The following is a 25591-nucleotide window of genomic DNA, read 5'->3' on the forward strand; positions in this document are numbered from 1 at the left end:
AAATCCTCAGGTCTCCTTTGCATATCACAAAGAAAGGAAACAATCAGTTTACCTATCTAAAGATCATATTTCATTTAAGGAGAATTTTACAATAGTTCTAATAATTGCTTTTATTTTAAAATTGGTCAAAATGAATGCATATAAATGGCAAGGAAAATAGGACGTTTTAATTAAAACATTGCTCAGGAAGAAACAAAAATATTCATTAGAATACTTCTCTTCTCTTCTCTTCTCTTCTCTTCTCTTCTCTTCTCTTCTCTTCTCTTCTCTTCTCTTCTCTTCTCTTCTCTTCTCTTCTCTTCTCTTCTCTTTCTTTTTTTGATATATGACAGAGAAGGAGAGATAGATTTAGGGGTTGGAGAGCTGTAATCTTCTCAGTCTTTCACTCTTCTCCTGAACTAACTCTCAAGTAATATACACAGTGGCAGATCCCACAGTTTTCAGTTTTTGTCAGGATTGTCCCACAAATCACAGTCTCTGCTTTCCAGACAGCACCACAAGATGTAGGATTTTTGCATCTTGAATGTCTGCTCTCTATAATGAGATGTGACTAGTGGTGGTTTGCCGTGGTTTGCACCAAGTTGTTCATACTGTACAGGCAGAACCACAGGAAGAGCTGGAACCCCTGTGAATTTTCCATGAAGTTAGTTTGACAAGTCAAATACTTTGATACCATAAATGATATTAAACTGTAAATATGCAGACAAAAGAACTTGATTCATGTGCTCTTGTGGTTGTTGGACAATCTAGTAAGAATGGCAACCTCCAAAAATAGCTGTGCCTGTATAGCCACAACTTTTTTGTCTCGAGTCTAGATCAAAAGAATGCCCCCTGGCAACATCCCATCCTTTAATTCCGCTGGTGTAATTACTAATCAAGTCATGGAATGTCAGTGTTAGACATCCCAACAATGCTGAGCATACTTGCTAATCAGTGGTGCTTCAGAACTCAGGACAGTATGTTAAGCCCAGAAGAGCAAACTCAGCATGACAGATCAGCTAACTGTTTGCTCTCTAAGTATCCTGTAAAAAACATACAAAGCTCAAAAACTCACACTTTGACCCAGTTAAATAAGACTTCTTTCTACTAAACTAGCTTTGTTAAAGAATCGCCATTCATGATATTCAACATGACTGTGTTGAGTTTGAGAAAAATATTTACCCATATTTCTACTTTCTCCATTCTTAAGAAAATTAATGAATGCTTTTGAAAAAAAAATATATATATATGTGTGTGTGTGTGTCTGTGTGTGTGAATAAAAGAAAAGCATAATAAAAGATCAGACGTACCAGATATTCCTGGGAGACAAAAGAGGAGGTTTAAGCTACTTAACATTATGCATCTAAAGCATCGGGTTGCCCATAGTGTGAATGGAAGAACAGACACTGGAAATCTTTCCCCAATGGTTGTATAGCAAGATTTAGGAGAACAGAATACTAACTTAGATTTACCAGTTACGTACCTCAATTTAGACAGAGATAAATTAAGTAAGGATTGCCACTCCATCTACACTGAATATTTGTTCCCTTTTCTTGTGTCAGGTTTTCCTACCAGTGTGTAAGAGATTATCTCCAGACAAGCCAGTCAGACTTGTAAAGATGCTATGGTGAAATGGCATTCAGAAGGGATGCTTTCTGTTTTATGGCATAAAGAATCTAGAAATAGGGTGCTCTTGTGAAATCTATGATTACACAGAAGTTGCAGGGTAATAATCAAATTTAATTCAGTGTTCCTAAGCAAAGATGGTTTGCTGATAAACCGTCTAGTTTGATGATTTATCAGGAATTCTCAAGAGACAGTATACCTGAATTAATCTAAGCAATCTGATTCAGATTTGGTTATAATTGTGCTGAAACACATGGGGTGATGTGATGATCAGCACTGATTGAAGTTACATGTTTGCCAGACTCTCATAATATTTCTCACACACTCTCATAATATTTCTTACATCTTCATACAGCTATTTAGATTGAGTTTGACAGGGTTTTAACATGGTCCTGTGAGTTCGGTCATGGTCATGACCCAGTGGGTTCAGCACTGCAAACGGTTTTGCCTACTATATCCTGGTTTGTGGATGTTTGCTTCCCATCTGTCCTCCTTGCGCAAAGGAGCCTGGAATACCCCAAGACAAGATATTTTCTCCAGAAACCATGTGGTGTTTCCCGGTCAGAACCAATTGCAGATCTCAATTAGAAGGAAAGCTGGAGGCTGTGTCAACGTAACTGCTAATGCTGAAGCCTGCCAGATACCATCACTACAGCTGAATCAGTAAAAAGCCAAGGATACCATTCTTTAACTGAAACCATGATCTCAGCTGACACACCCAACCATTCTCCGTTCTCTCACAGGAACTGTCAAATGAGCGATGTCCCTTGCTGCAAATACATTTTTAATTGATGTCACCTTTATATCCATGATTCCTCCTATTTTTTCTCTTGTTTGTGAGCAAGGAGTGGACTAGTCTAGTCCTGAGATAATTAATGAGTCTGAACACTTGAACTGAAATGGCTTGCATGCGCTGTGCTGAGTCAGGACTCTTTAATCATGTCAAACTCAACTCTCTTTTCTCTTCTTATATAACAATAAGTAATGACATGCGAAATTCAAAAACAGAAATAAAGAAGTAGCAGAAAAAGATCATATTTTGCCAAAGCAAATGATCACTATTGCTAAAAAGGACTGTCCTGTGATCTCTCATTCTGAGACATATTTTCCCTTTTTCCAAAACAAGACAAAAATATTAACAAATATTATATTAGCTTCAGTGATGTTGTGTAGCTAATTTTTGTTGTTGGGGGGGGGGGAGGGAGGGTCTTTGTTTCGTTTTCTAAACCCCACTGTAGGAATAGAGTTTTAATGAATAGGAGAGGTCAAGCAGCATTACTCCCTTGACTTAAAATAATATTTACTGGCTTCCAAAGAAGCCACACTGGTAATAAAAATAAATAAATAAAATAAAATAAAATAAAATAAAATAAATAACATAAAATAAAATAAAATAAAATAAAATAAAATAAAATAAAATAAAATAAAATAAAATAAAATAAAAGTCCTGATTAGAAACAAAAGAGTACATTTTGGACAAAGAATTGAGTTTGGGGTGAGATGTTGCTATAAGAGTAGTCACACAACAGCACAGCTTGTATGAGAAGCAGAAGGGAAACACATTCATTTCTGAACATTTTGTAGGGGATATACACACAAGCAGCTCCAGTTTAGTTCATCATCTGGTCCCAGGGTTTAGAGCTTAGGACATCTGTGCTTTGCTTTCTCTTTTAAGTCCTTTTCCACAGAAGCAGTGCATAACACCCCATCTGAACAAAGCAATGCCAGCTGATTAACATCTGTTGGTTTGATTAATGTCATATAGATGGCAAAATTTCAGGTTCCAGTAAGACTGACTTGCTCTTGTAACAAAGACAGACATTGTGTAACAAGCTGCCATTGCTGTAGCTGCTCATGTGCTCACATTTCACATTTCACACCTGAAAAGGGGGACCCAGGCAGCCTACACCAGTTGTGTAAATTCCCTTTTATGTTCAGCCACTAAAAGATATTAGTAGGCATGCTATCTACTGTGCTTACCACACAAAAATGTAATAGAAATTTTAAACTTCAGGTTAGATTGGGTAAGTATGCTTTAGGTAATGAGTAGGTTGGGATTTCCTTGCTGGTATACAAGCTGCTCCTAATGCGGATGTAATTGTCCTGGTAACTACATCATAAACAACTGCAGTCGTGTTAGAGCAAATTCTGTGTCAAATGAGGTGTTAGAGCAGAGATGCCAGAGAGGGCAGAAATGTATGTAGATATCCTTCACCCATCTCAAACAGGTCCTCATGCATTCCTGGACTGGTCTGGTAGTTTGTTCTGAGGAATAAAATAATGTGCCTGTCAACAAGTCTGTGCCTCTGGAGGAGGCTTCCTCAGGTGCCAGTTAGGTACTGGTTAGGGTAGGTTTGTCACCAGTTAGGTTGAGCCATCATAGATCAGGTTTGGAAGGTTCTTAAATCTTGATTTCAAACAGGGCCAACTGTTGTACCTGCACAGCATCTGAATGCCCAAAAACATGAGACATGAATGGAAAGATTACAACTTATTCCATGAAGCATTTTTTGACAGCTGAGGAAACTTCAGCTTTTTCAGGAAGGCTGTTGATAGTATGGGAGTAAAAAATTAAAGTTGGCTAAAGCCAGCCTAGTAATATAGATATGTGCAGGATATAATGGGCAAAGATGAGCTTACCACAGGACCCTGTTAGCACAGTGCCAAATTCCATTTAATAACGTGTATATGGACGTGCTAGGAGAGTCTGACAATCATACAACTTCTGAACCAGCATTAGATCATGCCTGCCTTCAGTATGCTGCAGGGATATACATTATATCAGCCTCACTATTTTCTGTGCATCTCCGGTGCTACAAGTCAGACTGTAAAGCCTCTGTGCATACTCAGCCCCTGCTATGTGCTACATGGCAGCTAAAGTAAACAGTACTGTCTTAGTACCTAGGCTTTGTGTGGGGCTCCAGGTCTTAGGAATAATTAGTCCATCAGAGTGTCTTCTTCTAGTTGTAAAATGGAGAAGCAGGCCTCACTGGTAAATAAGAATTTCAAGCTAATGTTTTCTACCCAAGGGAGAAAGAAATGGGAAGGATAAAATGAATGTACCAGGTTTCTGATTCAGTAACAAAGACAGAGATAAACTTTGCTGGTATTTCTGTTTGCATCAGAAGAAAAGTCAAGTTGTACAAAAGTTTCCTGGCTTGAGCAAATCCCAACATCAGCAGCAGCTTGTGATGCAGTCTTACTGATTGACTGTTTTTTCAACCACATTAAAAAAAAAAAAAAAAAGTAATGAATTTTCCTTTGAAAAGGTGCAAGGGAAAACTGGACTGACGTGATCAGTGTGTGATGAGGTGCCTTTTTATTCTGAAGATATGAGTGTATCTAGCTGTTTCTACTAGTTGCTGAACATACCTCTGCTGAAGTTCATGCTGTGTTCTAGAGCAGAAGGTCCTGTAGCCTGTGGTTATGCTAGGTGATCGGGAGGGCTTGGAGGTAAGCAACATGGTCCAAAATCAGAAGTGGGGCTCAGGCTAAACTTTCTGATGCATGTTAAAGACTCTTGATTGTCCTTGTGGTTTGTCTTTGATAACTTTCAAGGTAGCTAAGGTGAAATTGTCTCTGCAGTTCCATTTTGCTGAAAACACTGGGTGATGCTGGTAAGAGATAACATCTGCTGCTAAATGCGTTTCTCGGATACTTGAAATCTTTCAGAAAAACCACCACTCTTTGTGAAGCACATTATCATCACCAGGCTAATTATATCCAAAGCTGATATTCTAAAGGAGTTCAGGGATTTCCTTTTATATAAGAAAGTGAGATGATTAAATGCCCTTGCAGTGTCTGTTTCTTTCAACAAGTAGATTTTTGCAGAACTGTTACAGTCTGAAATGTCCCAGATGGTGCTTTCCAGTTGCATTGGAGCATGTATTTTCTGGTAATTGCACAGCTTACCTAATTCCCTTGATCCTGGAGTCTATTCTGTTTTTTTTTTTTTTTTTTTTTAAAAAAATACTTTTTAAAGGGAAGCATCTGTTTTATGCAAAAACACACTTACCATTTTAAGGATTGGGATGTGGAAGACTTAAGAAGCATGATTTTGGAGACTTGGAGTGACTGTAGGAATCCATCTGGAAATTGTAAGTAAAAGGTAAATCTTGAAAGACACTGAAAGCCAAGATCAGCCTAGGGTAAATGATGATGATTTCTAAATCAGGTGTATGTACACTGTGGCATTGTCCTGCAAATTACTCATTATTTTGTTCACAAATCTTTATTATGTTATCATTTTTATCAGAGTAAGTTGTAATGTGTCATAGGAGTCTAACACTGCATTAAAGGATTCTGACCAGTGTAAATTAATGCAGACAACTACTGTATATGGTTAAATGCTTAAGCCTGCACATAGAGTGAAAAAAGGACTTCAGAATACAACTGTGATAGTGTTACATTAATAAAATTAATCATTAATAGCAGAGGCAGTACTTGGTACAAGAAAAAAAATCTTTGGAAAGGGGCCAAGTAAGACTCTGTGACTAAGTTTTAAAGACCTTTTGCCCAAATAAGATTGGCAGAGACTGCTGAGGATTTTGCAGGGGAAAGGGAGTTTGTGTTTCTCTGGAAATGGGGGTGGCTCTGAGGAATTATCCTAGGAAATGATCTTCACAGATAACTTCATCGAACAAATTCCTTTCCAGTAAGAACAGCCTGGTACATTGACAGCACTCTTAGTGACTCCTGATCTCTTCCAAGAGTGCATTGAAATTTTTAAAGCTTATAAAGCTCTGGGATTTTTTGTACTAGAGGGTTTACATTTGCAAAATGAGCATAGGGACTGTATGTGGGAGGGGAGGGGGCTGTGACAGGAACATGTAGACAGCAGGGTGAGTGTGAGCCAGACGCCTGCACTGAACAGCTATCTGTGGCTGCTTGGGTCTAGGACACCTGGACTCCAGCATAAAAAAGGAAAGAATCAGAGCCAAAGCGATGGAAACTTTTTAAGGTATTGCAAAAGACCTGATCTGTCCTTTTTTGTTCTCTTCTGTGACACATGAATACAATAAGGTCATGGGGTAGGTAGCTGGCATTAGGTAATCCCAGCACAAGTGGAAAGTTAATGATAAACAGTACTACTATCTAATGTGAAGAGACATTTCAATTTTCATTTTTGAATCAAAATGAATTGAGAGACAAATAACTACCCCAATCAAAACTTTTGTCCTTAGCCATTCATTACTTTACAGTCTGAAAAAGCTAGAGGGGAGATGTAAACTTTTGCTTGAAAATTAACATGCATTCACGTTCATTATCCAAATGATCCTTTGATCTGCCTACTTACCTAATGAGCGCTGGTGACTATTTTCATCATGAGTGAAATGACTAACTTAACTGAAAAAACATTATCGCTATTAAATTAAAATGCCACATACATATCTTTCTGGTTGTTGTGGATAATTTTTTTTGGGGGGTGGGGGGTGGAGGGGAGTGCTATGTTTTTTTTTAAAGGTATCTATCTAACTAAAATTAGAAATCAAAGCCTGTTTTTCCTGCAGCCACACACAAATGCTATATTGTATATTTCCTTTATCAGGACCCAGCTGGACAAGGCTGCTTTTGTCCATCCATCAGGATATGCAGTGACAACAGACACAGTGATCAGTTTAAGAATCAGGTCACAGTTCTGTTTTTCTTTTGTGCTGTTTAGCCTGTGTTCTCTACCATCACAAATGAGGTATTAAGGAGTTAAATGGTCTTCATCCCATAACCCATAATTCAGAAAAGATTGTCCCAAGACTGCCCTGAGGACGCCAAGACAAATGTCAGTCCCAGTACTCAACAAATACCTTCCTTCATTCTCAAAAAAAAAAAAAAAAAGATCTGGTTCATTGTACCAGAGGTCCATATGCACACAGCACAGAGAACAGAAACACAGCAACATGCTGGAAATGTTGGGGTTTGCATGCTTCAACTTTTCTTATCTGCTTGCGGCAGTGTGTGCACAGTAACACCTTCAGCACATAGCAGACTGGCATAAGTCTAATTAAAGTCTAAGACCTAGCAGATAGCACTGGATTGTCAGGGAAGATCTGGCTACTTTTACAGACCTGCATCCAAATTCCCTTAGCACCACTGGGGCCCTTTTTCCAATTTCATCTGGTTTTGAATACCTCAAGTGCAAAGACATTGCTCCTTGGGTAAACATCCATTAATTCTAATGCATGCCTGGACCTGTCCCGAGCTCCCTGAATCTCCAGCTCAGAAAGCATGAAGAAAGAAAACATGACAAATGCTGCTTTAAATTGAACCATCTCCATAACTGCATAAAACAGAAATGGAAGGACCTCATAATGTCATCTAGGCCAACCTCTCGGCAGGTTCAAGTTTACCCCTAGGCACTCCCCAGCAGATGATGTTCAAGCTTCCATAGCTGAGTAAAGAAAATTAATCTTTTTCCTATCTCTTAGATATCTTTATTAATTAACTTTATGTCTCCTGTGGGCCACATTTCACAAAGCTATTTTTGCTACTGTCCTTTTGAACAGTCTCTAATTGATCTTTATCTTTTTTGAAAGGAGGTACTTATTTTGATATATTCCAATATGAAAATGTTGGTCCAGATAAAGCCTAATAAAAGCCAAATAAAATATTTTTTTCTTAAGTTCTAGATAGAATGTTCTTAACATTAGAAACTAGAACCACATTTCCCTTTGGCTCTTATTGTGTTTACTTATTTATTACTACCCCCACCAATTAGTCTGAACCTTGAAAATGCCGTATCTTTTTACTTCCTTTGCATTTTTCTCTGTAGAATGCTCTTAATCCAATTAATTGATTTCTGACTTTCTCAACCTTTCAAAGTAATTTTTAATGCTGATTCTTTCTTCTCATCATTTAGTAACCCTTCAGAGATTTTTTGCTGCTTGCATATTTTGCAAACATATTTGCTGTTCTAGTATCCAAGTCTATATGGAAAATGTCAAATAATACTGGCTGAAGATGTCATTGCAGAATCCTACTTATATGCATAACTACTAAATAACTAGTGCTTAGGTACAGGTTTTCAGGCAATTCTAATGACCTTGACCTAGGTTTGACCCAAGATAGTTAAAATACTATCTTCTCCTTCTTTATGGATATGGCACATAGAGGGTGTATTTTTGAAAAAACTTTCCTAGAGGCAAAATATGTCACTATTATTGTTTCCTGCCTATCCATCACACTACTTATTCAGCAAGGAAGAAAATTAGATTTGGAGCTAGCTTTGGCTCAGTCTGGTTTTGGCAGTCTGTTCTGACTGCTTCTCATCGTTTTATTATTTATTATTTTTTTATTAATGTTTCTCATTACTTTATTGCTTGCATTTTTTTGTGTGTGTAAGAGGTGTTTCTGTATCTTCTTGGGGCCCTAAGGTTAAGCTTAACTGATTCATAATTTTCTCAAAAGTCATACATAAAGTGTCCATTTAGTCCAGTGAAATCTTTCTGGCTGAATTTATTAGCGATAAGCATGACCAGACACATTACTTCAGTGATTTATGTTATGTTACTGAGTTACATTAAAAGCAGTTCAATATATGATGGCAGTCAGTGCTGATGCTTCAAACAGGTATACTTTTAAGGACACAGAAGAAAATGAGGATTTCTACCCCATGATTTATAACTGCTTTCATATTAAGACTACTCAATTCCATATTCTAGCTATAACAAATTTCCTGAAGTCCTTCAGCTACAGAAGATATACTTGCTCAGATATGCAAAATGTCCTTTTACTTTCCTGGCTGCAATCTTATTTTTTTCTTTGAAACCTCTGCTATAATTGCACATACACATAGCTGTGGCTGACTTCGGCAGTTCCTGAGACCCAACATACTTTTTCGTTCAAAGTGGTTTATCCAGAGCTTATACGAACTATTAAGAGAAACCTTACACACAAGAGTGACATCCAAAACTATAATCGCACCTCTCGAAATACCTTAGCACTTAACCATCCTTTCCCTCTGCCTTCCCAAATGAATCTGTGGAAACAAGTAAGCTTGAAGGAACTCTATGACAACATGTAGATTATGAGGAACATAATGCGAAAGTATCTTTCAGATTACTTATTCCTTTTGTGTTTAGTTCTCTCGAAGAAATTATTTTGTGGCAGATCAGAAAGCGAAGTTCTTCCAGAAGCTCCTCATTCACATCAGCATTAAATCTGCCATCTACACTGCTAGAAAAGCTATGTACATTTCAGTACATCATGGGTTAAAGGAAGAATGCGGAACAGAGCAGCTCGACCTCCAGGATACTTCATGATTAAAAAAAAAAAAAAAAAGGAACAACATGTGAACAAGTAGTTGTACGTTTCCTTTCCTATACTACCAGAGCCCCAGGATAATAAACCAAATGTAAGAAGTATTTACCTTTTTCCAGGAGGACATATGGGATTTTGGGAATCTACTTGCTTTGGTGAACTCCAGACCTGAAATGGATTGCACACTTCCCAGTCAGGCAGCCTTCTCCATACCAGTTACATGCACAGGAACAAAATTCTGATTCTTCGATTTTTCTGGATGTATAAATAGATTCGCCTATGAACAGTCACCTAAAATAATTATAAACTGAGGCAGAAAGTATGAGTGTCACTCACACAGAAGTCATATATCATCCATGTTATGCTTTTGAGCTAATAAAAATCCTGAATGGCAAGAGGGAAATTGAAAATAATTTAAAATCATACATAGAACCATGATCTCATATTTACAGTAATAAGAAAGGTGTTTGTTGTTTGTTTTTTTTTCTCTCTTTGAATGTATGTTAAATTATTTAATATTAAAAAAAAATCCATGAGATATAACAGTGCTGAGATAGGAAATTACTGAAGGGAATGTAAGGATACAATCAGAGGAAAACCATAGGGACCGGTGAGTGATACATTGAAAAGACAATGGGAGAGAGAGTAGGAACTGTGAAAGGAAATGTGAGGGCTGGGTCGAACAGAGATCGGATGGAAGCAGAAGGCTGTTATAACAAGGAAGGATGTGAAGAGAAGCAGAGGAAGATACAGACACATCAGTAGAGCAAGGGTGGAGAGTGTCCTCACCCCAGAGTATTTGGATGAGAAAATGAAGACTGTAGAAAGCAGTCATACAGGAGGCACATGTTTTGATATATGCACTGCGGTCTGAATTCTTCAGACTTGGAAAAACAAAATCAAGAATAAGACTACATAGGAAAGCCCAAAACCAGAAAAATGTCTTAATATTTTTACTACTATTCATATAACTTGTTTGAGTATAACATGCTTGATGTTTTTTTAACGAGTGAACCAGTGACATTATAAATGTAGTGCATAGTAAAACAGAATTAACTAGTGCTGTAAAGTGTTTTTAACAACCTGGCCCAAGAAGAGGTCAGCTTGAAAATGTAAACTTTTAATCAGGAAATCAATCTGTAAGAATATGGGGAATTAGCTATGTCCCCTTCTTGATTACTACGTTCTGGTAAAGGCCCTTCAACAGAAGGAGTCTGAATGAACAGGACAAGAAGATTAATTACAATGTATGACTTCCAGACACGTTATTATTTAATCTTTGCACTTTTCAGTTGGCTTTCATTATCAGTCAACAGAATTTTTTTTCATCATCATCTGTTTGCTATTTACAAATCTAATTCAGTTATCATCTCAGAATCCAGAAATCCAGGTCTCCCTGTACTCCTTCCTCTTCTGCCAGCAATAAAGATTGCTGGAACATAGAAAATGGAACATAGGGGAAAAAAGAATTGAAAGCTTTGGCTTGGGATAGGACACAGCAGTAATATATTTTGTTTCCACACACAACTGAAAACCCCACACTATGCTTAGCGAAACCTCCTTGACAGCATCATCAGGGATAAAAACGGTGCTTACAGTGTATTTCAGCATAATATTCATTGAACTGGTGATTGTAGAGTCACCGTGTGAGGGAGGTATTGTGAGGTGAGGTATGGTACCCCAAGGAAAACAATGAAGATAGATTAGAAATTATATTATCAAATTTATCAGTTATTCCAAGGGAAAAAAAAAAAAAGAAAAAAAAAAAGGTCTTTGTGTTCAGAATGGATTCACACTCTTTCTCTGGACATACCAGTACATGTTTTACTGTCCCAGGCAGCACAAAAGAGCAGCAAAGCAAGCACTGGCCTTCTTTTTTCCTCCCTCCTTTGTAGGAAATTCTTTAAGACTGTTACTTTGATACAATTTTAGTGCCTGTGATGAGACCAGCTCTACCACAGAGAGTAGGAAAAACATGTAAAGCACAAGCAGGAAATGCAGAGCAATGGACTTCATCAGAACTGGTGAAATTCCTTGAGGCGGTAGATGCAGAGAGCTCTTGATTTCTTTGTGTATCACATTCAAACACTGAAGTTCATGAGTACAGAACAAGGCAATGTAAATCTACAAGGTTAATTTAGCCCATAATCTGTTTGCCTGAATGTGGTCCATATGTTTCTATTCTGGGCTTTCTAATGACCTTACCTTAATAGGGACAGACCATGTTGATTTCTACATAGAGGATTTTTGTCTTTAATCAGTGAAAGAAGTTATTACAGTGGTCTGGTACAGCATGGTGATTTTTGCTACTATCTTTTTGTGAAAATGAAAGTGTTCTGAGGTGTACAGGATTTCCTTCAATGACTTCATATAATTTATTTGGCATAATTTCTAACTACCTGTATAAAGCAGAAATCAGTATGTTACCCTTCATATTTTTCTACTGAAAAGACACTTCTTATCGATAAAAGTGAATTATTTTTCACCCCATGAACTGAAAATCAATGGAAAATGAACCAAAATAGTAGCTTAAGCATCTCATCTTAACATGAATCTTTTTCTGGCAAAGAACACAATGGAGAAAAAAAGGCTTTAGCATTATTTATACCTTTTCTGACACTGGAAAGCTTTCCAGGAAATGCTTAGTGTTTAACTTCTGTTCCTTGGTATATATTCAGCACCTCACAGGGTATACTTAATATGTCAAAGAACTGGACTCAAAATACGAAAAGTGGAACATCTTAAAATGAAATGTTGACTATGAAATTTTGCTTTGAGAGATATAAAGAGAAAAGCACGGGAGAGGTGGATTTTTTCCCATCTCAGTTCTACCTCCTCTAATGTATGACTGAGAACTCCAGAGAACACTTTAAACTCACGATATACAGATTTCTGTGCATGCATTCTGCTGGAATATGAAATGGCTGGGAGGCTTTTTCCTAAATTGTCCTATTCTTCCATGGGAAAAATGCTCTCAGCATGCACCCTTTGGAAACGCATTCTGCTACCAGTAGTAAATAAAATGTACCTCGTGCTTTTCTTACAAGTTGAACCTGCAGAGTAAAGAGTGAACAGAAATGGTACTACACAAAGCTCAATAAAACTAAAACAGTGAAAGGGAAAAAAAAAAAAAAGCCTGACTAATGGCTTTATCCACGAGTAATGCAAAAAAAAAAGAGTTTTGTGAGCTCACTGTTGAAAAGTCTGTCAGGAGTAGATGAGACTGAATAGGTCAAGTACAGGTCAGAAACAGTTCAGCTTGCACTGCTTTTAAGTTTTATAGAAGGCACCCTTCATTTGTCAGAAAGTCAATGGGACAAAAATATCCTACATAAGTAGTTTACAGTCAGTTGGTCTTCCTCCAGCACACAGATAGTTTCACAAACAAAACCAATGAACCAAAAAGAAAGAAAGAAAGAAAGAAAGAAAGAAAGAAAGAAAGAAGGAAGGAAGGAAGAAAAAGAAAGAGAAGAAAGAAAGGAAGAAAGAAAGAAAAAGATTATAGAGGATGGTGCGACTAAAACACAACTGGCATTGAATGAAAACATCTTGCTAAGTGACCTGCAAAATTAATCATTTTTGTCTTGGACCTGGATAAACACCAATACCATCAAAAGTTTCTGGGTTCATTTGAAAACTTCAGGTGCACGTGAGCCAATTTCTTCAAAGCAGTTCAGCCAAGACATTCGAAGAAATACCCCACTCTCCTCGCTAAATTACAGTATGCCTCATCTCTGACACAGACAAATTCTGGTTTCTCTAAAAAGTCTTCTCTTTGAGCTTGCACAACAATCTAGAGAAGCTACCTAACCTTTAATTATCACTACACAAGGGTCCAAACCAAAAGCACAGTTTTAAAATTGTGTTTTGCAGCTCAGTTGAGCCTTATGACAAAAAAAAAAAAAAATCTGTAAATCTCTTGGAGAGAAGCCTTCATATGAGCCCCTGAAGAAGTAAAACATTAAGGGAAAGTGCAAAGAAAAATAACAGCATATAAAACTTCAGACAAAATGGGCTCAATGATTTTGCACCAGATAAAATCATCATTTCAGACTCAGAGATCCAGGGGATTTTTACACCAACAGCATGCATGAATGTAGAGGAAAACATTCTAAGGTGACAGGCTGCTCTTGTGTGGTTTAACCTGGACATAAAAGAGAAGCATGTGCAACTGACAGTGTAGTGTTATGGACAGCTCTGGAGTAATTTCCCAGAAGGATTCTGGGGCTGTAAATGTGATGGCTGGGATATGTGGAAGCTGGGAGCTGTGGTGAAACCTTTCTGAACTGTTTTTCTGCAGCAGGTGTCTTCCACCTAAGTGATTTTAGACTTTTAACACAGACTTTTTAGACTTATTTTTGTTGTTACCGTTGTCCTTTTTTTCCTCCCTGTAGTCTTTTTGCCCCTTTTCATTGAAGATGTAGGAAGAAGTGTGCATGTGCTCTTCAAAAGGGCCAAGCCAGATTTCTGCCTTCACACAAAAGAACATTCTCAGGTACAGGGTAAAAAGTGCTGTGCTTTCTACACCACGGACACAAGAAATATTACCCAGAGAAGCTGGAACAATACAGCACCAAGGAATATATTGGTGTCATACTCCATCGAGACGCTAAGGACCACTTTGTGTAAGAGAAGCTGTGCCATGCCAATGACGAATCACAAGTCTGCTGGCTAATGTGGCACCAACAAGGCAGCTACAAGGCCACCAGAATCAGTGGTATTAGAAGTGCTTTGCTAATTTTAATGTGGTTACACTCAGAATGAAGGTTAAGCTTTAAGAGCTTTGGAGATCTTAAGCAGCCATTGTTGAGAGCACCACTCATGTCAGCAGGCCTACACCATGCAAACAAAATGTAAGTATGGGTGCTGCACAGTTAGACACAGCGGCCTTAAGCCCCTCGAGTATTTACACAACACTTACTTTATAATCGCGGTGTTCTTACAGGCACTTGAGGCTGTGAAGTGTCAACAAATATTTATACTGCTGTGGAAAGAGCTCCTTCACACAAGTGTTGGGGGAAGCTCTGGAGTGCAAAGTAAATTAAAAACCCACTGTGCGTGTTGCGTTGCTTCTCTGCTCTACACTCTCTTTGTTTTGGCTAAAGTCCAAACTGGAATCCCAACACGCTCCAGTAAGGTGTTAAAAAGTTGTCTGTGGGACTTAGACTTTTGTCTCCTAGACTAGAGCTGAACAGAAAACAGGAACATGTGGTTTTTGGTTTTTTTTTGCATTATTATTATTATTATTATTAGTAGTAGTTATTATTATTATTACTATTTTCCAGTGGGAAATTGTTTTGCTAACAAAATCATATTAATAATAAGCTCAGAGTGAGCCCTTGTCACCCAGGTGGAAATTCTATTAGCTGTGACAATTCAGCAGAGATAGTAAAAATGTTAATTTCATAGACTGCTTGTTATTGATCCATAATTGTCTGTTAAAATGGAAGACAAAGGAGCCTCTAAACACTTCCGCACTGCCAGCATGGGGAAAAAATAAAAAATAAAAATAAAAATAAAAATATAAAATTAAAATTAAAATTAAATAAAAATAAATAAGAAAAGAAAGCACATTCCAAGAAAGCTCAAATAACACCAAGAGGCAATACCTACTGGGAAATATGCTCAAACAAAAGCTGAAATAAATAAATAAGCACCCTCACCCCATGAAAACTAAAGGATATTTCTCCAAAAAGTAGAGGTTGGCAGTTGTCACTGCCACGGTGCTCTGTATGCCAGACTGCATGTGTAGAGCATGAACACAAGATGCTGTCTAGACGGGCTCTCTGAATCTGTGCTGCAATCTCCGTGAGATGGTGAACCATGACAATGTCATCTCATGATTCATTGAGTATTGCATTTTTCCCTGCAGAGCACAGTCCATGAAGACAAATAAAACAACAGAAATATAATCCCCATGAGTCTCTGAGGCAATATAGGCAAATACATAAGTCTTGGCTTTCCGAAATTCCGTTTTTCAACCCCAAGAAACAAAAATTTCCACAGAAAGCAGATGCTTTTTTAATGAAAAATCACGTTTCATCCACAATCCAACTTTTCATCAAAGTAGTTTATACGAAAGATCTGACTGGCTCATGAATTTCAGGCTCATTTTCTCATGAGGCCAGATCCACACATGGTGTAAATCATCACAGATCTATTGAGTTCATTACTGAGATTACACCAGCTCTGGCCCTACACCCAATTATAACTGAGTACATGCAAACATTAGTTTTAATTGTCTGTGGTACAAGAGAGAACCCTGCTGCTGAAGCATAGCTATTTAGCAATAGTTCATTTCACAGTAATTTAGAAGATGCAGACTTGGCTTCTCTCTATGCCAACAGACATAAAGTAATAGTAACTGTCTTCCTTACAGGAGTTAACAAAAGGATAAAAGGACTAAAAATTCAAGTGGAGTACTTCTTAGTTTTAAAAAACAAATTTCTAAAATCTCAAAGTGTCTCTTCTTCAGGTGCTTTCAAGGGAGAAAAAAAAAAAGTAAATGAAAGGGAAAGAATAAAACAACCTCAGAGAATTCAGCCTGAGGCTGTAATCCTGCTTTCAAGAGGAGACATTAAAAAGAAACCTCAGAAAAGCCTTCAAATTCTATCAGGTGAAAGAGTATAAAAGCAATTTGTGCTGGTTTTGATGTGGTGCCCTGACGTGGATCTTGGAATCGGTTTTATCAGCTGTAGTTGAATTGGGATGAATGAGACAACTCACACACCCTCCTCATAGCAGACTGGACAGTGTCACTGTGAGGAGGCAATGGGCAACTCACTGTCGTCAGGAGAAAAGCCTGATTAAGAGCGCCTGGGTTGTGCAATTTTGCCACTCTCATAGAGTGGCCATAAACATATGCATCTTTGGAAAACTATCATGTGTTTTCAACTTCCTGAAGAATTCTTGTAAAATATAAGCGAACCACATTACCCTTTGTCCTGTGCTTTTATTCCACTAATGGACAAATTGGGAGGAGGCTGAGAACAAATGTGCTATTAATTACCCAGATGGCTTTTTAATAGAACCTTGGATGATTGCGCAGCCACTAAACATTGTCCAGAAATTTCTTAATAATGCTGGCAAATGAAACATTCCTTTGCAGAGAATAAAGATACCATTGACCAGGAGGCTAAGTTATGTCAGGTTAGTTTAAGAGATAGCAGACAAAGGGTGTGTATTGTATGGAAGGAATGACAGGCCATATCCTAGCTGTCCAGCTCCTCCAGCAATGACAGATTTTCTAATTCGCTGCAGATTCTCATAAAAGTGGGTGGTCAGTTCTGGGGAACCAAACAGTGGCCCCATTGATAGTGGGTGGGAGAGACCTAATTCGGAATTAACCTAGGTTGATTTAATACAGCAGAGAGTCTTAGCATCAGCATAAAATTAGGATTAATACATTAAATGTTAGGTCAGAATGTTAAATCCCATTGTTGAAAGACCTCTGTGAAGCCAGTCAAAGCTCAATATGAGCATTTCAGTCAATCAGGGCCACTGAGTGGAGCATGCCACACTTCCACTACAGAAACGACGCATGTAGAAATTAGAAGCTGAAGACACTTTCTTTCCTGTTTTCTCTGCAAAGAGTAATTTTAAACATTCTTAATCTATTTATGTTCATGCTAATCTTCCTTTCACCTGACATCAAAATGAACAGGACAATAACTGGCTCAGGCTTGTCTCAGCTTTCTTGGAATGATCTTGCATAGAGGAGAGCATTCCTTGTGTTTTCTGCACATACTACAGTTCACTTCTGCACGCACTTTCACAGATGATTTTCAATACACCAAAAGCCATGTGGAAAATTATCCTACCCAGTAGCATTATAGTTCTTCAGGCAATAAAATTTGAACTTAGGAGGAACAGAATTGATTTGGCTTAGTGTTTTTGCTGTTAGTAACAAATATTTAAAAGAAAATTATGATAACTGTAATGAGGAACAGGTAACAATAAACAAACCAGATTTGACACTGCCAAAGAAAATACAATAAGCAGATTATCTGGAGTTGAGAATAAAACAGAAGGCAATACCATAACATCAGAAGAAAAGCACTAAATAATAACAGAGTATCTACGAGTTTTCTCAGAGTCTTGAAAACTGGGACATTCACCTACAATGTCATTTAATAATGTCTGCCTTTTTGCTTCAGAAACTAAGATGAGTGGGAACTCCATCCATCCGTATTTTACAAACCCACGATATTATGTTATAGAAGTAGGAATGTCTTTCAGCAGCACTCCCATTCTCTTGGGGCAGTTGACAGTCTGTAAGCCCTCACTGTGTTTCAGAGACCACCAAGATAAGGTTAGACCACTGACTGCAAATCCAGCATGCTGAAATCACTGTACCATTATATAAAGATGTATTCTCTAGGCTAGCTAAGGTCTCAAATCCTGCAGTTGCTCTCTCATCTGAATGTGTGACTGTATGGATTGCTTCTGCCTTGACTATTTCATTCTCTGCTTGCCTCTCTTAATTTTGTAGTCTCCTGCATGTCTACCTGACTGGGCTGACACACGTGGGCGGTGACTGCATAATCTCTTTCTCAAGAAAAAAGGTTCCTATTCACATAATATCATTGTGGAAAACTGGTGGTGAGAGAAGTTCTTCTCCTTTAAGCAGGTTTAGAAGTATGAGTTAAGGTCTCACTCGTAGGAATAAATTTACGATTTTTTTTTTTTTAACATGCCCATCCAATGTAGCATTCACAGGTCAGGAGAAAATCTCCTAAGAAAGAAATTCCTAAACAAGCGTTAAGTATCCTCTTCTTAAGGATACTTATGTTCCTTATAACTTACTTAGAGTAGTAATTACTTCCTTGTGATTTAAAAAGATGATATATCCCAACGTGCCTGCTGTATTTTCAAAGATACATACTCTTCAGTCTCAGATTTTAGCAGTGCAACTGCAGGGTAATTGGCTCAAACTAAAAACATCCACTGAAACAAAAGATAGTTCTGCTAAAAATGTTGCTTGTTCCTCTAGAGTACATTATGTACAAATTATGTTTTTACTTAAGGAACTGTAGTTGAATAAAAATTAATAATTCATTTTTCCTTGCAATGTTTTTACTCATCTTGGTTTGTTATGCCAATATTCAAAGGTGATCACAGCACACCTTTACTCTTTCCTGTGTACCAGTCTCTTCGTATCTATCTTGTGCTTGATGTCAAAATAGGCTACTATACTGGTCCTATATGAACGGTATATTCTTATTCATTCACCAAAAAAGGGATTATGTAGGCTATCTACAGACATGAAATAGCACCTTTTTCAAAGACGAGATTTCATAGTACAGTCCACTGAAGAACCTCAGAATAATGAAATATGGTTCCCCATGAAATGTACTTATCAGTAAACAATGATTTACTGGCTTTACTGGGAAAAAAGATTGAAATGCAGTAATTTTACAAAGATAACCCATCTATGTTAAAATGACCATCCTGTTAAGGATGTAGACAGGGAAACCAAGTGCATCATGGTTAAACCCAGTCTCATCCCATATTTTATCATCAGTATTTCCCTTTAATTGGAATATACCAGTGGGATAAACAGAGAAGTCACCACCAGTCAACACTGCAGTGTTGGTACACTTTTTAGAGAAACTGGAAGTCCTTTGGTTTCCAGTTTCTCTCAAAGACTGTGACAGAAAGCCTGTCAAATGATGAATGTTCACTTTAGTATTTAGGCTATTAAAGCAGAGGATGTTTACTATTTAGACAATCTTAAAAATTCTTGCTTTTACTGGTTTTGTGAGCCCAAAGGAAACCTTATGAAAAATCTCTGCACAATAAAATAAATAAATAAATAAATAAATAAGCTAGGGGAAAAAAAAAGAATCATCAGCATTAAATATCTGCTGAAATATTATAAACGTTGTACTAAGTCTCTAACTGTTCATTTTGAACAGAGAGCTACTACTGAGAAACAGGTATGAGCTCATAAACGTGAACTTAAGTACAATGAAGCATCAAAAATGCCTGCAGAGTGTCAGTTTTTCTTACAAGGACAATATTACTACTCATGTACAAAACAAAATATGATACATGAGGTCAAGACAGAAGTTGCCTTAGCTCTAAATATGCTGGCAGTGTAACAAGCTAAGCTTGCTGTCTGCCAAGAAATACCTGTCCAATACACTCTAATATCCTTTCTTGTTTTCTTTTGGACATATTTTTGTAATTGCTTGTCCTCAGGTACAAAGATGCTTACGGGAAGTCATTAATCTTTCATGAGGCTATTCTACCATTTCTTAATTCAGAACAATAAAAGCTTGGAAAGGCATGCATTCTCATGTCACTGTCTACTTCAAGGGAAAGGAAGTTTTAATGGAAGATAAATCTGATCAAATGATAGCGAGAGATAATGAAATAACTGTGTTAAAGAGAGTAGTGTAACAGAGCAAAAGGAAGAAAAAAAAACTTGAACTTCTTTTTTCTTTTTTTTTTCTTTTTTTTTTTTTACCCCCTCTGGTACAAGACCAGATGGGACCTGCTAATGTGAAATATTACAGACAAAAGAGGTGTGATTGGTCCTAGATTTTTCATCCTCCTCCTCCTCTGCCCCTCACCTCATCTCACATAGCCCCCCTTTTCTTCCAGATACAGAAGATAAAAACACTTGTTTGTTATCTGAAGCAGGTGTGGTTGAACTAAATGTAGAGAAGATGTCCAGCTGGAGGGACCCATCAGCCAGCTGCCCAGTACAGGCTGCTTAGAGAAATACCACCTGTTTCTAAAGAGCAGGGGGAGGGAAGAGAAAAAAAAAAATAAACCTAACCTAACCTAACCTAACCTAACCTAACCTAACCTAACCTAACCTAACCTAACCTAACCGTCACAGAGTGGAAATCTGCTGATCCTCTGGTTATTGAGTGGATGCTTTTGTAGCTGGTTAGACCCCGAACTCAACATGAGTCTCAAAGAAGCGAATGTATGCAGCATGCTTAATTTGATCCTGGACAATGATGAGATGCTTCAGAGAATCAGGGGATATAATTCAACCAGTGCTCATAGCACACGTGCAGAATAATAAACACCATACAGGAGGAAAGGACGGGGGGAAATCCACAAAAGGCACAAACAGCTTTACAGGTGCTTTCTAAATCAAAGACTATGTTGAAGGAAGGTTTGGCTAAATAAGATTATAATCATGAGAGCTCTGAGATTATTTATATTCCTGTTGTGCTTAAAATGTAGACTCTGCCTCACTGTGCATCAGTAATATAACACAAAGTTGCTGTCCCTATAAATAACAGCTTGCTTCTCTAAATCAGTCTGTACAAAATGTCCCGAACTTTTATTTTGAGCATCTTACAGATGTGGTAATCTCTTGAACATTATTTGATCTGAAAGCAATTATTAAGCAGTGATTACAACGCATCTGTACTGCTTATGGCTGTGTATGAGTGATTCATTTGATTAAGATAGACTGTTTCCTAACACAGTGAGACATTTTCTGCTCAAATAGCCCTCAGGCAAACAACATTTTTTTTTCCATAGAAGCCGTGAAGCACTGTGAGTGTTCACAATCAAGAGACTGTACTCACAAAGCTAGTTTAAATAGGATTAGAGAGAAATAATCACCCTTTTGAAATTTCTTTCTTCCCTTTGTTACTGATATTGTAGATGAAATTAGCCCTAACCTAAGGAGGTGGCATGGTCTCATCCCTAGCATTAACCTGAGCCTGGAAATGTGCACTCATTTCCACACCTGCTGCTGTACCTGGCCCATGTGAACTTCAGCAATTCATTTGCTCTTTTTCTGCCACAGTTCCCTGTGTATGAAATAGATATTCAGACATAGCAAGCGAAACTTCATATATTCTGAATTTAATTTTAGAGAACTTTACAAAGAATAAACGGAAACAGATATAAAAATGAAGGTTTTAGGGTTCAAAAGGAAAGTATATATTTTGCAGGACTATGGTGTCAACCAAACTTCCACAACTACTTGTTACACATGGGTTTTGTAGACCAGGTTGACAATTTTTTTTATATATTGTTTATACAGTGTGTATATATAAACAAATGTGTGTGAGTGTTACAGCAACTATATATCTAAAGTGCAAGTTATATAAAGTAAATGTCTTTATAGAGTAAATTTGGCAATAGCCATTTTTTGAAAGTTTGTCTTAGTAGTCTAGAAGTCCTAGTAGAGAGCTAAAAGCTGTCTCTAGCTTTGTTTGTCTATGATGTAAATATTCTGCATCTGTGCCAGGATGCTTGTGGGTACATTCCCGGGAGGCGTCACCTGTTGTTTCTGTGCTCAATCAGCGTCCAAAATCCTGGGCTGAGATGTACTGGAGAACAGTGAGCAAAGCTTTTGTAAAGGGAAGTCATGGCTCAAAAAATTATGGTAGTATTCCAGATGAGTGATCAAGAATTTGCATAATCAAGAATAGTAACAGAAGCAGAATTAGGGCTGAAAAGTCACTTGCACAACAAAGAAGATCACTGGGGTATTCCCAGCAGCCTGTACCAAGACAGGTGTCAGCTGTGTACTTGAGGTCTGCTAGTCATCGTATAGCTGCACTGAGAGTCTGCCCACGTATTGGATCTTGTGCAGTGCAGATCCCCCTTCTTACAACGGATGAGGCAGAATGGAAAAAGATTTGCAGAAAAGCAATGGGGATGATCAAAAGGACAGAACAGCATTCAGGCAGGAAACAGCTAAGTAGGCAAGGGTTTGTCAGCCTGGAAAAGACATCTAAGGGAGGTTGTGAGAGAGGTCTGGAAAATTAAAAGTAGCACAACAGATACAGATCAACTGCTCGTTGTCTCCCCCTAAGAGGCATCAGATGAAAGCAGTAGGTGGCAGGTTTAAAGCAGACAAAAGGTAAGTATATGTCCACACACAACAAGTAACTAAACTTTGGAAATCCATTCTACCAAACGTAAAGGTAGAGCTTACACAGGATTTAAGTGAGGTCCTTGAACCTCAGGGTCTCTTGCACAGATCTCTACATATGACAAAATATTTCTAACAGTTTGTTAGTTTTCTTTTCCCTTTCCACCTGGTCTTCTGTAATTATGTCAACCTGTGCTTCAGGTCTTAGCTGAACTGCTAAGCTATACCTGTTTGCTTGCAGGATTTGGTATCTCCTCTTCAGTACCTCAAAAATTAAATTAATGGGGGAGATCTTGATTCTGCTAATTATTAATAAAAATTATATTGAATGACATGTATTTTCTGAATATCAAAGACCAATAAATGCTTTATGCATTACTATGCTTTGATCTATAAAACTGGCCACATCATCTCTTAATAAAAATTTTGTTCTTCTCAGATCTGTATTATTTCTCCCCTGCATGTGGTGGTTTTACTCAGGTGGGCAGCTGAGCTCCACCACAACTGCTCTCTCACTGCCCCTCCTCAAAAGGAAAGGAGGAGAAAATACAATGCAAAGGGCTCAAGGTTTGAGATAAGGACAGGGAAATTGCTCAACAATTATCCTGACTGGCAAAACAGACTCAGAGTAGGGAGATAGTAAGATTTATTGCCTATTACTAACAAGCTAGAGAAGTGAGAAACAAAGGAAAGAAACCAAAAACACCTTCCTCCCACCCACCCTCTTCCACCTCCTCCATGCAAGGGGCACAAGGGAACAGGGAATGGGGGCTGCGGTCAGTCCCCAACACTTTGTCTCCGCCGCTCCTTCACGGTCCCTCTCTGCCCCTGCTCCCCGTGGGGTCCCTCCCACGGGATGCCGTCCTTCCCGAACTGAGCCTGCGGGGGCTGCCCACAGGCAGCAGCTCCTCAAGAACTGCTCCCACACGGCTCCGTACCACGGGGTCCATCCCCCAGGAGCAAACTGCTCCAGCACGGGTCCCCCACGGGCGGCAGCTCCCCCCAGACCCCCTGCTCCTGCGTGGGCTCCTCTCCACGGGCTGCAGCTCCGGCCCGGGGCCTGCTCCTGCGGGGGCTCTCCATGGGCCGCAGCCTCCTCCAGGCCACATCCACCTGCTCCACCGGGGGCTCCTCCACGGGCTGCAGCGTGGAGATCTGCTCCATGTGGGACCCGTGGGCTGCAGGGGGACAGCCTGCTCCACCAGGGGCCTCTCCACAGGCCGCAGGGGAACTGCTGCTGCCTGCCTGGAGCACCTCCTGCCCTCCTGCTGCACTCACCTGGGGGGCTCCAGGGCTGGTTCTTGCTCCACTGTCTCTCCCAGCTGCTGTTGAGCAGCAGTGTTTTTTCCCTTTCTTAAATCTGCACTCACAGAGACGCAAACAACATCACTTATTGGCTTTGCTCTGGCCAGCAGTGGGGCCCTTATCTAACATGGGGCAGCTTCTGGATTCTTCTCACAGAAGGCACCCCTGTGGGCCCCTGCTACCAAAACTTTGCCATGTAAACCTGCTACACTGCATTACAACTGCTAGAAAATATTCTGTAAAACACTAGGGGAGAGTATTAGTGTTTTATTTTCTCTGATTCTAATCTCTGTGTTTTCCTTTCTCTAATCTATTTTCCATTATCTTTTTAATATACATACATATACGCAGTAAATATGTATGTACGCACAAATATATATTTGTATGTACACACACACAATTTTAATTCTGAACAACTAGTTAAACTGACACGTGAGCTTTTACTCTCTTAAGGCTTTTTAAATTCACCAAACCAGTAACTTTGCCTGTATGAAGGCCAGATCTAGTCTAAAACTAAAGTACAAATAAACGTACTTCAACTGGGATAGTGCATTTTTCATTGTTTTACCTGTGGTATGGCATAAAGGGAATTCTTTATACACTAATAGTGGGGTCATCTTTCTAAATGGTAAAAAAAAATATTTCCTAGAACTATGGCCCAGTAGTCTGGGGCCTTCTTATATGTCACTTTATCTGTGTAATCTGACCACATACTTCAGTTAATGTCTGTCCCATTTCTGTGACCCACTTTACTTATGTTTGTAAAATAATGACTTTAGGTAACTATCAGCAACAGTGGCATATCATGAAATTAAATATATATAGAAATTAAATATAGAAATTAAATATATATATAGAGAGAAGTTTCGTATTGGCATTTTTTTTCCTAAAGTCCTAGCTCTGGATGTTGTGATACCACATATGCCAAAGGAGTTTGTTTTGGATTTGAGAGATCTTTAAATGGCATCGTTTGCATTATTCTTTAAAATGTGGGATTTGTTTTAATAAACAAAACCAAAATAAACAGATACAAAAAATCCACACACACACACACAAATATATATATATTTGATTTGTTTGAAAAATACAGAAAAGCAAAAAGCAAAAAGGCTACTATACTACTTTTTTCTACATGCTGTAGAAAATGTACATTCTGATGTTTCTACCAAGGGGAGTATTTTTCAGTTTTCAATGTGGCATCCATGGTTTCTCTAACTCATGTGTGCCTGGAACAAACAACCCAAAATGCTGAACACATGGTTGGCTTTCTTGGCAATCTGTTTCAGTCCAGCTGTTGCCTGTCTTTCAGACAAGCTTGGCTCTGGCCAGCGTCCTCTACGTTAAATAAAAATAAGAACAATAACGAAAGTGTGGGAAATGCTGAATATTTAATGCTTGTTATTATTATTTAAAAGATATCCAAATGACTTGCCTTAAAGGGAAAATAAAAGAGCTAAGTTGATCTGCTTCATGCTTTTTATGCATGCCCAAGAATCTTGTAAAATACCTCTGTCTCACTCAGACACAGTAGCTGATTTCTCAAGATGGCATGTGGAGACTTTTGCCTTTCCA

The 25591-nt window shown here is 38.4% G+C and overlaps 1 long non-coding RNA gene across 1 annotated transcript; it reads right to left on the bottom strand.

The window, feature by feature from the left end:
• Positions 1-10: 10 nt before the first annotated feature.
• On the bottom strand, positions 11-24814 carry LOC310895245. Its single transcript, XR_014580572.1, has 4 exons — positions 23993-24814; positions 9968-10165; positions 5621-5693; positions 11-625 (listed from the first exon to the last, which is right to left on the bottom strand). It is a non-coding gene; the product is annotated as an uncharacterized lncRNA (long non-coding RNA).
• Positions 24815-25591: the final 777 nt, after the last annotated feature.

The sequence above is a fragment of the Anser anser genome (assembly GCF_964211835.1).
Source record: "Anser anser genome assembly, chromosome: 2".
NCBI classification, from domain to species: Eukaryota; Metazoa; Chordata; class Aves; order Anseriformes; family Anatidae; genus Anser; species Anser anser.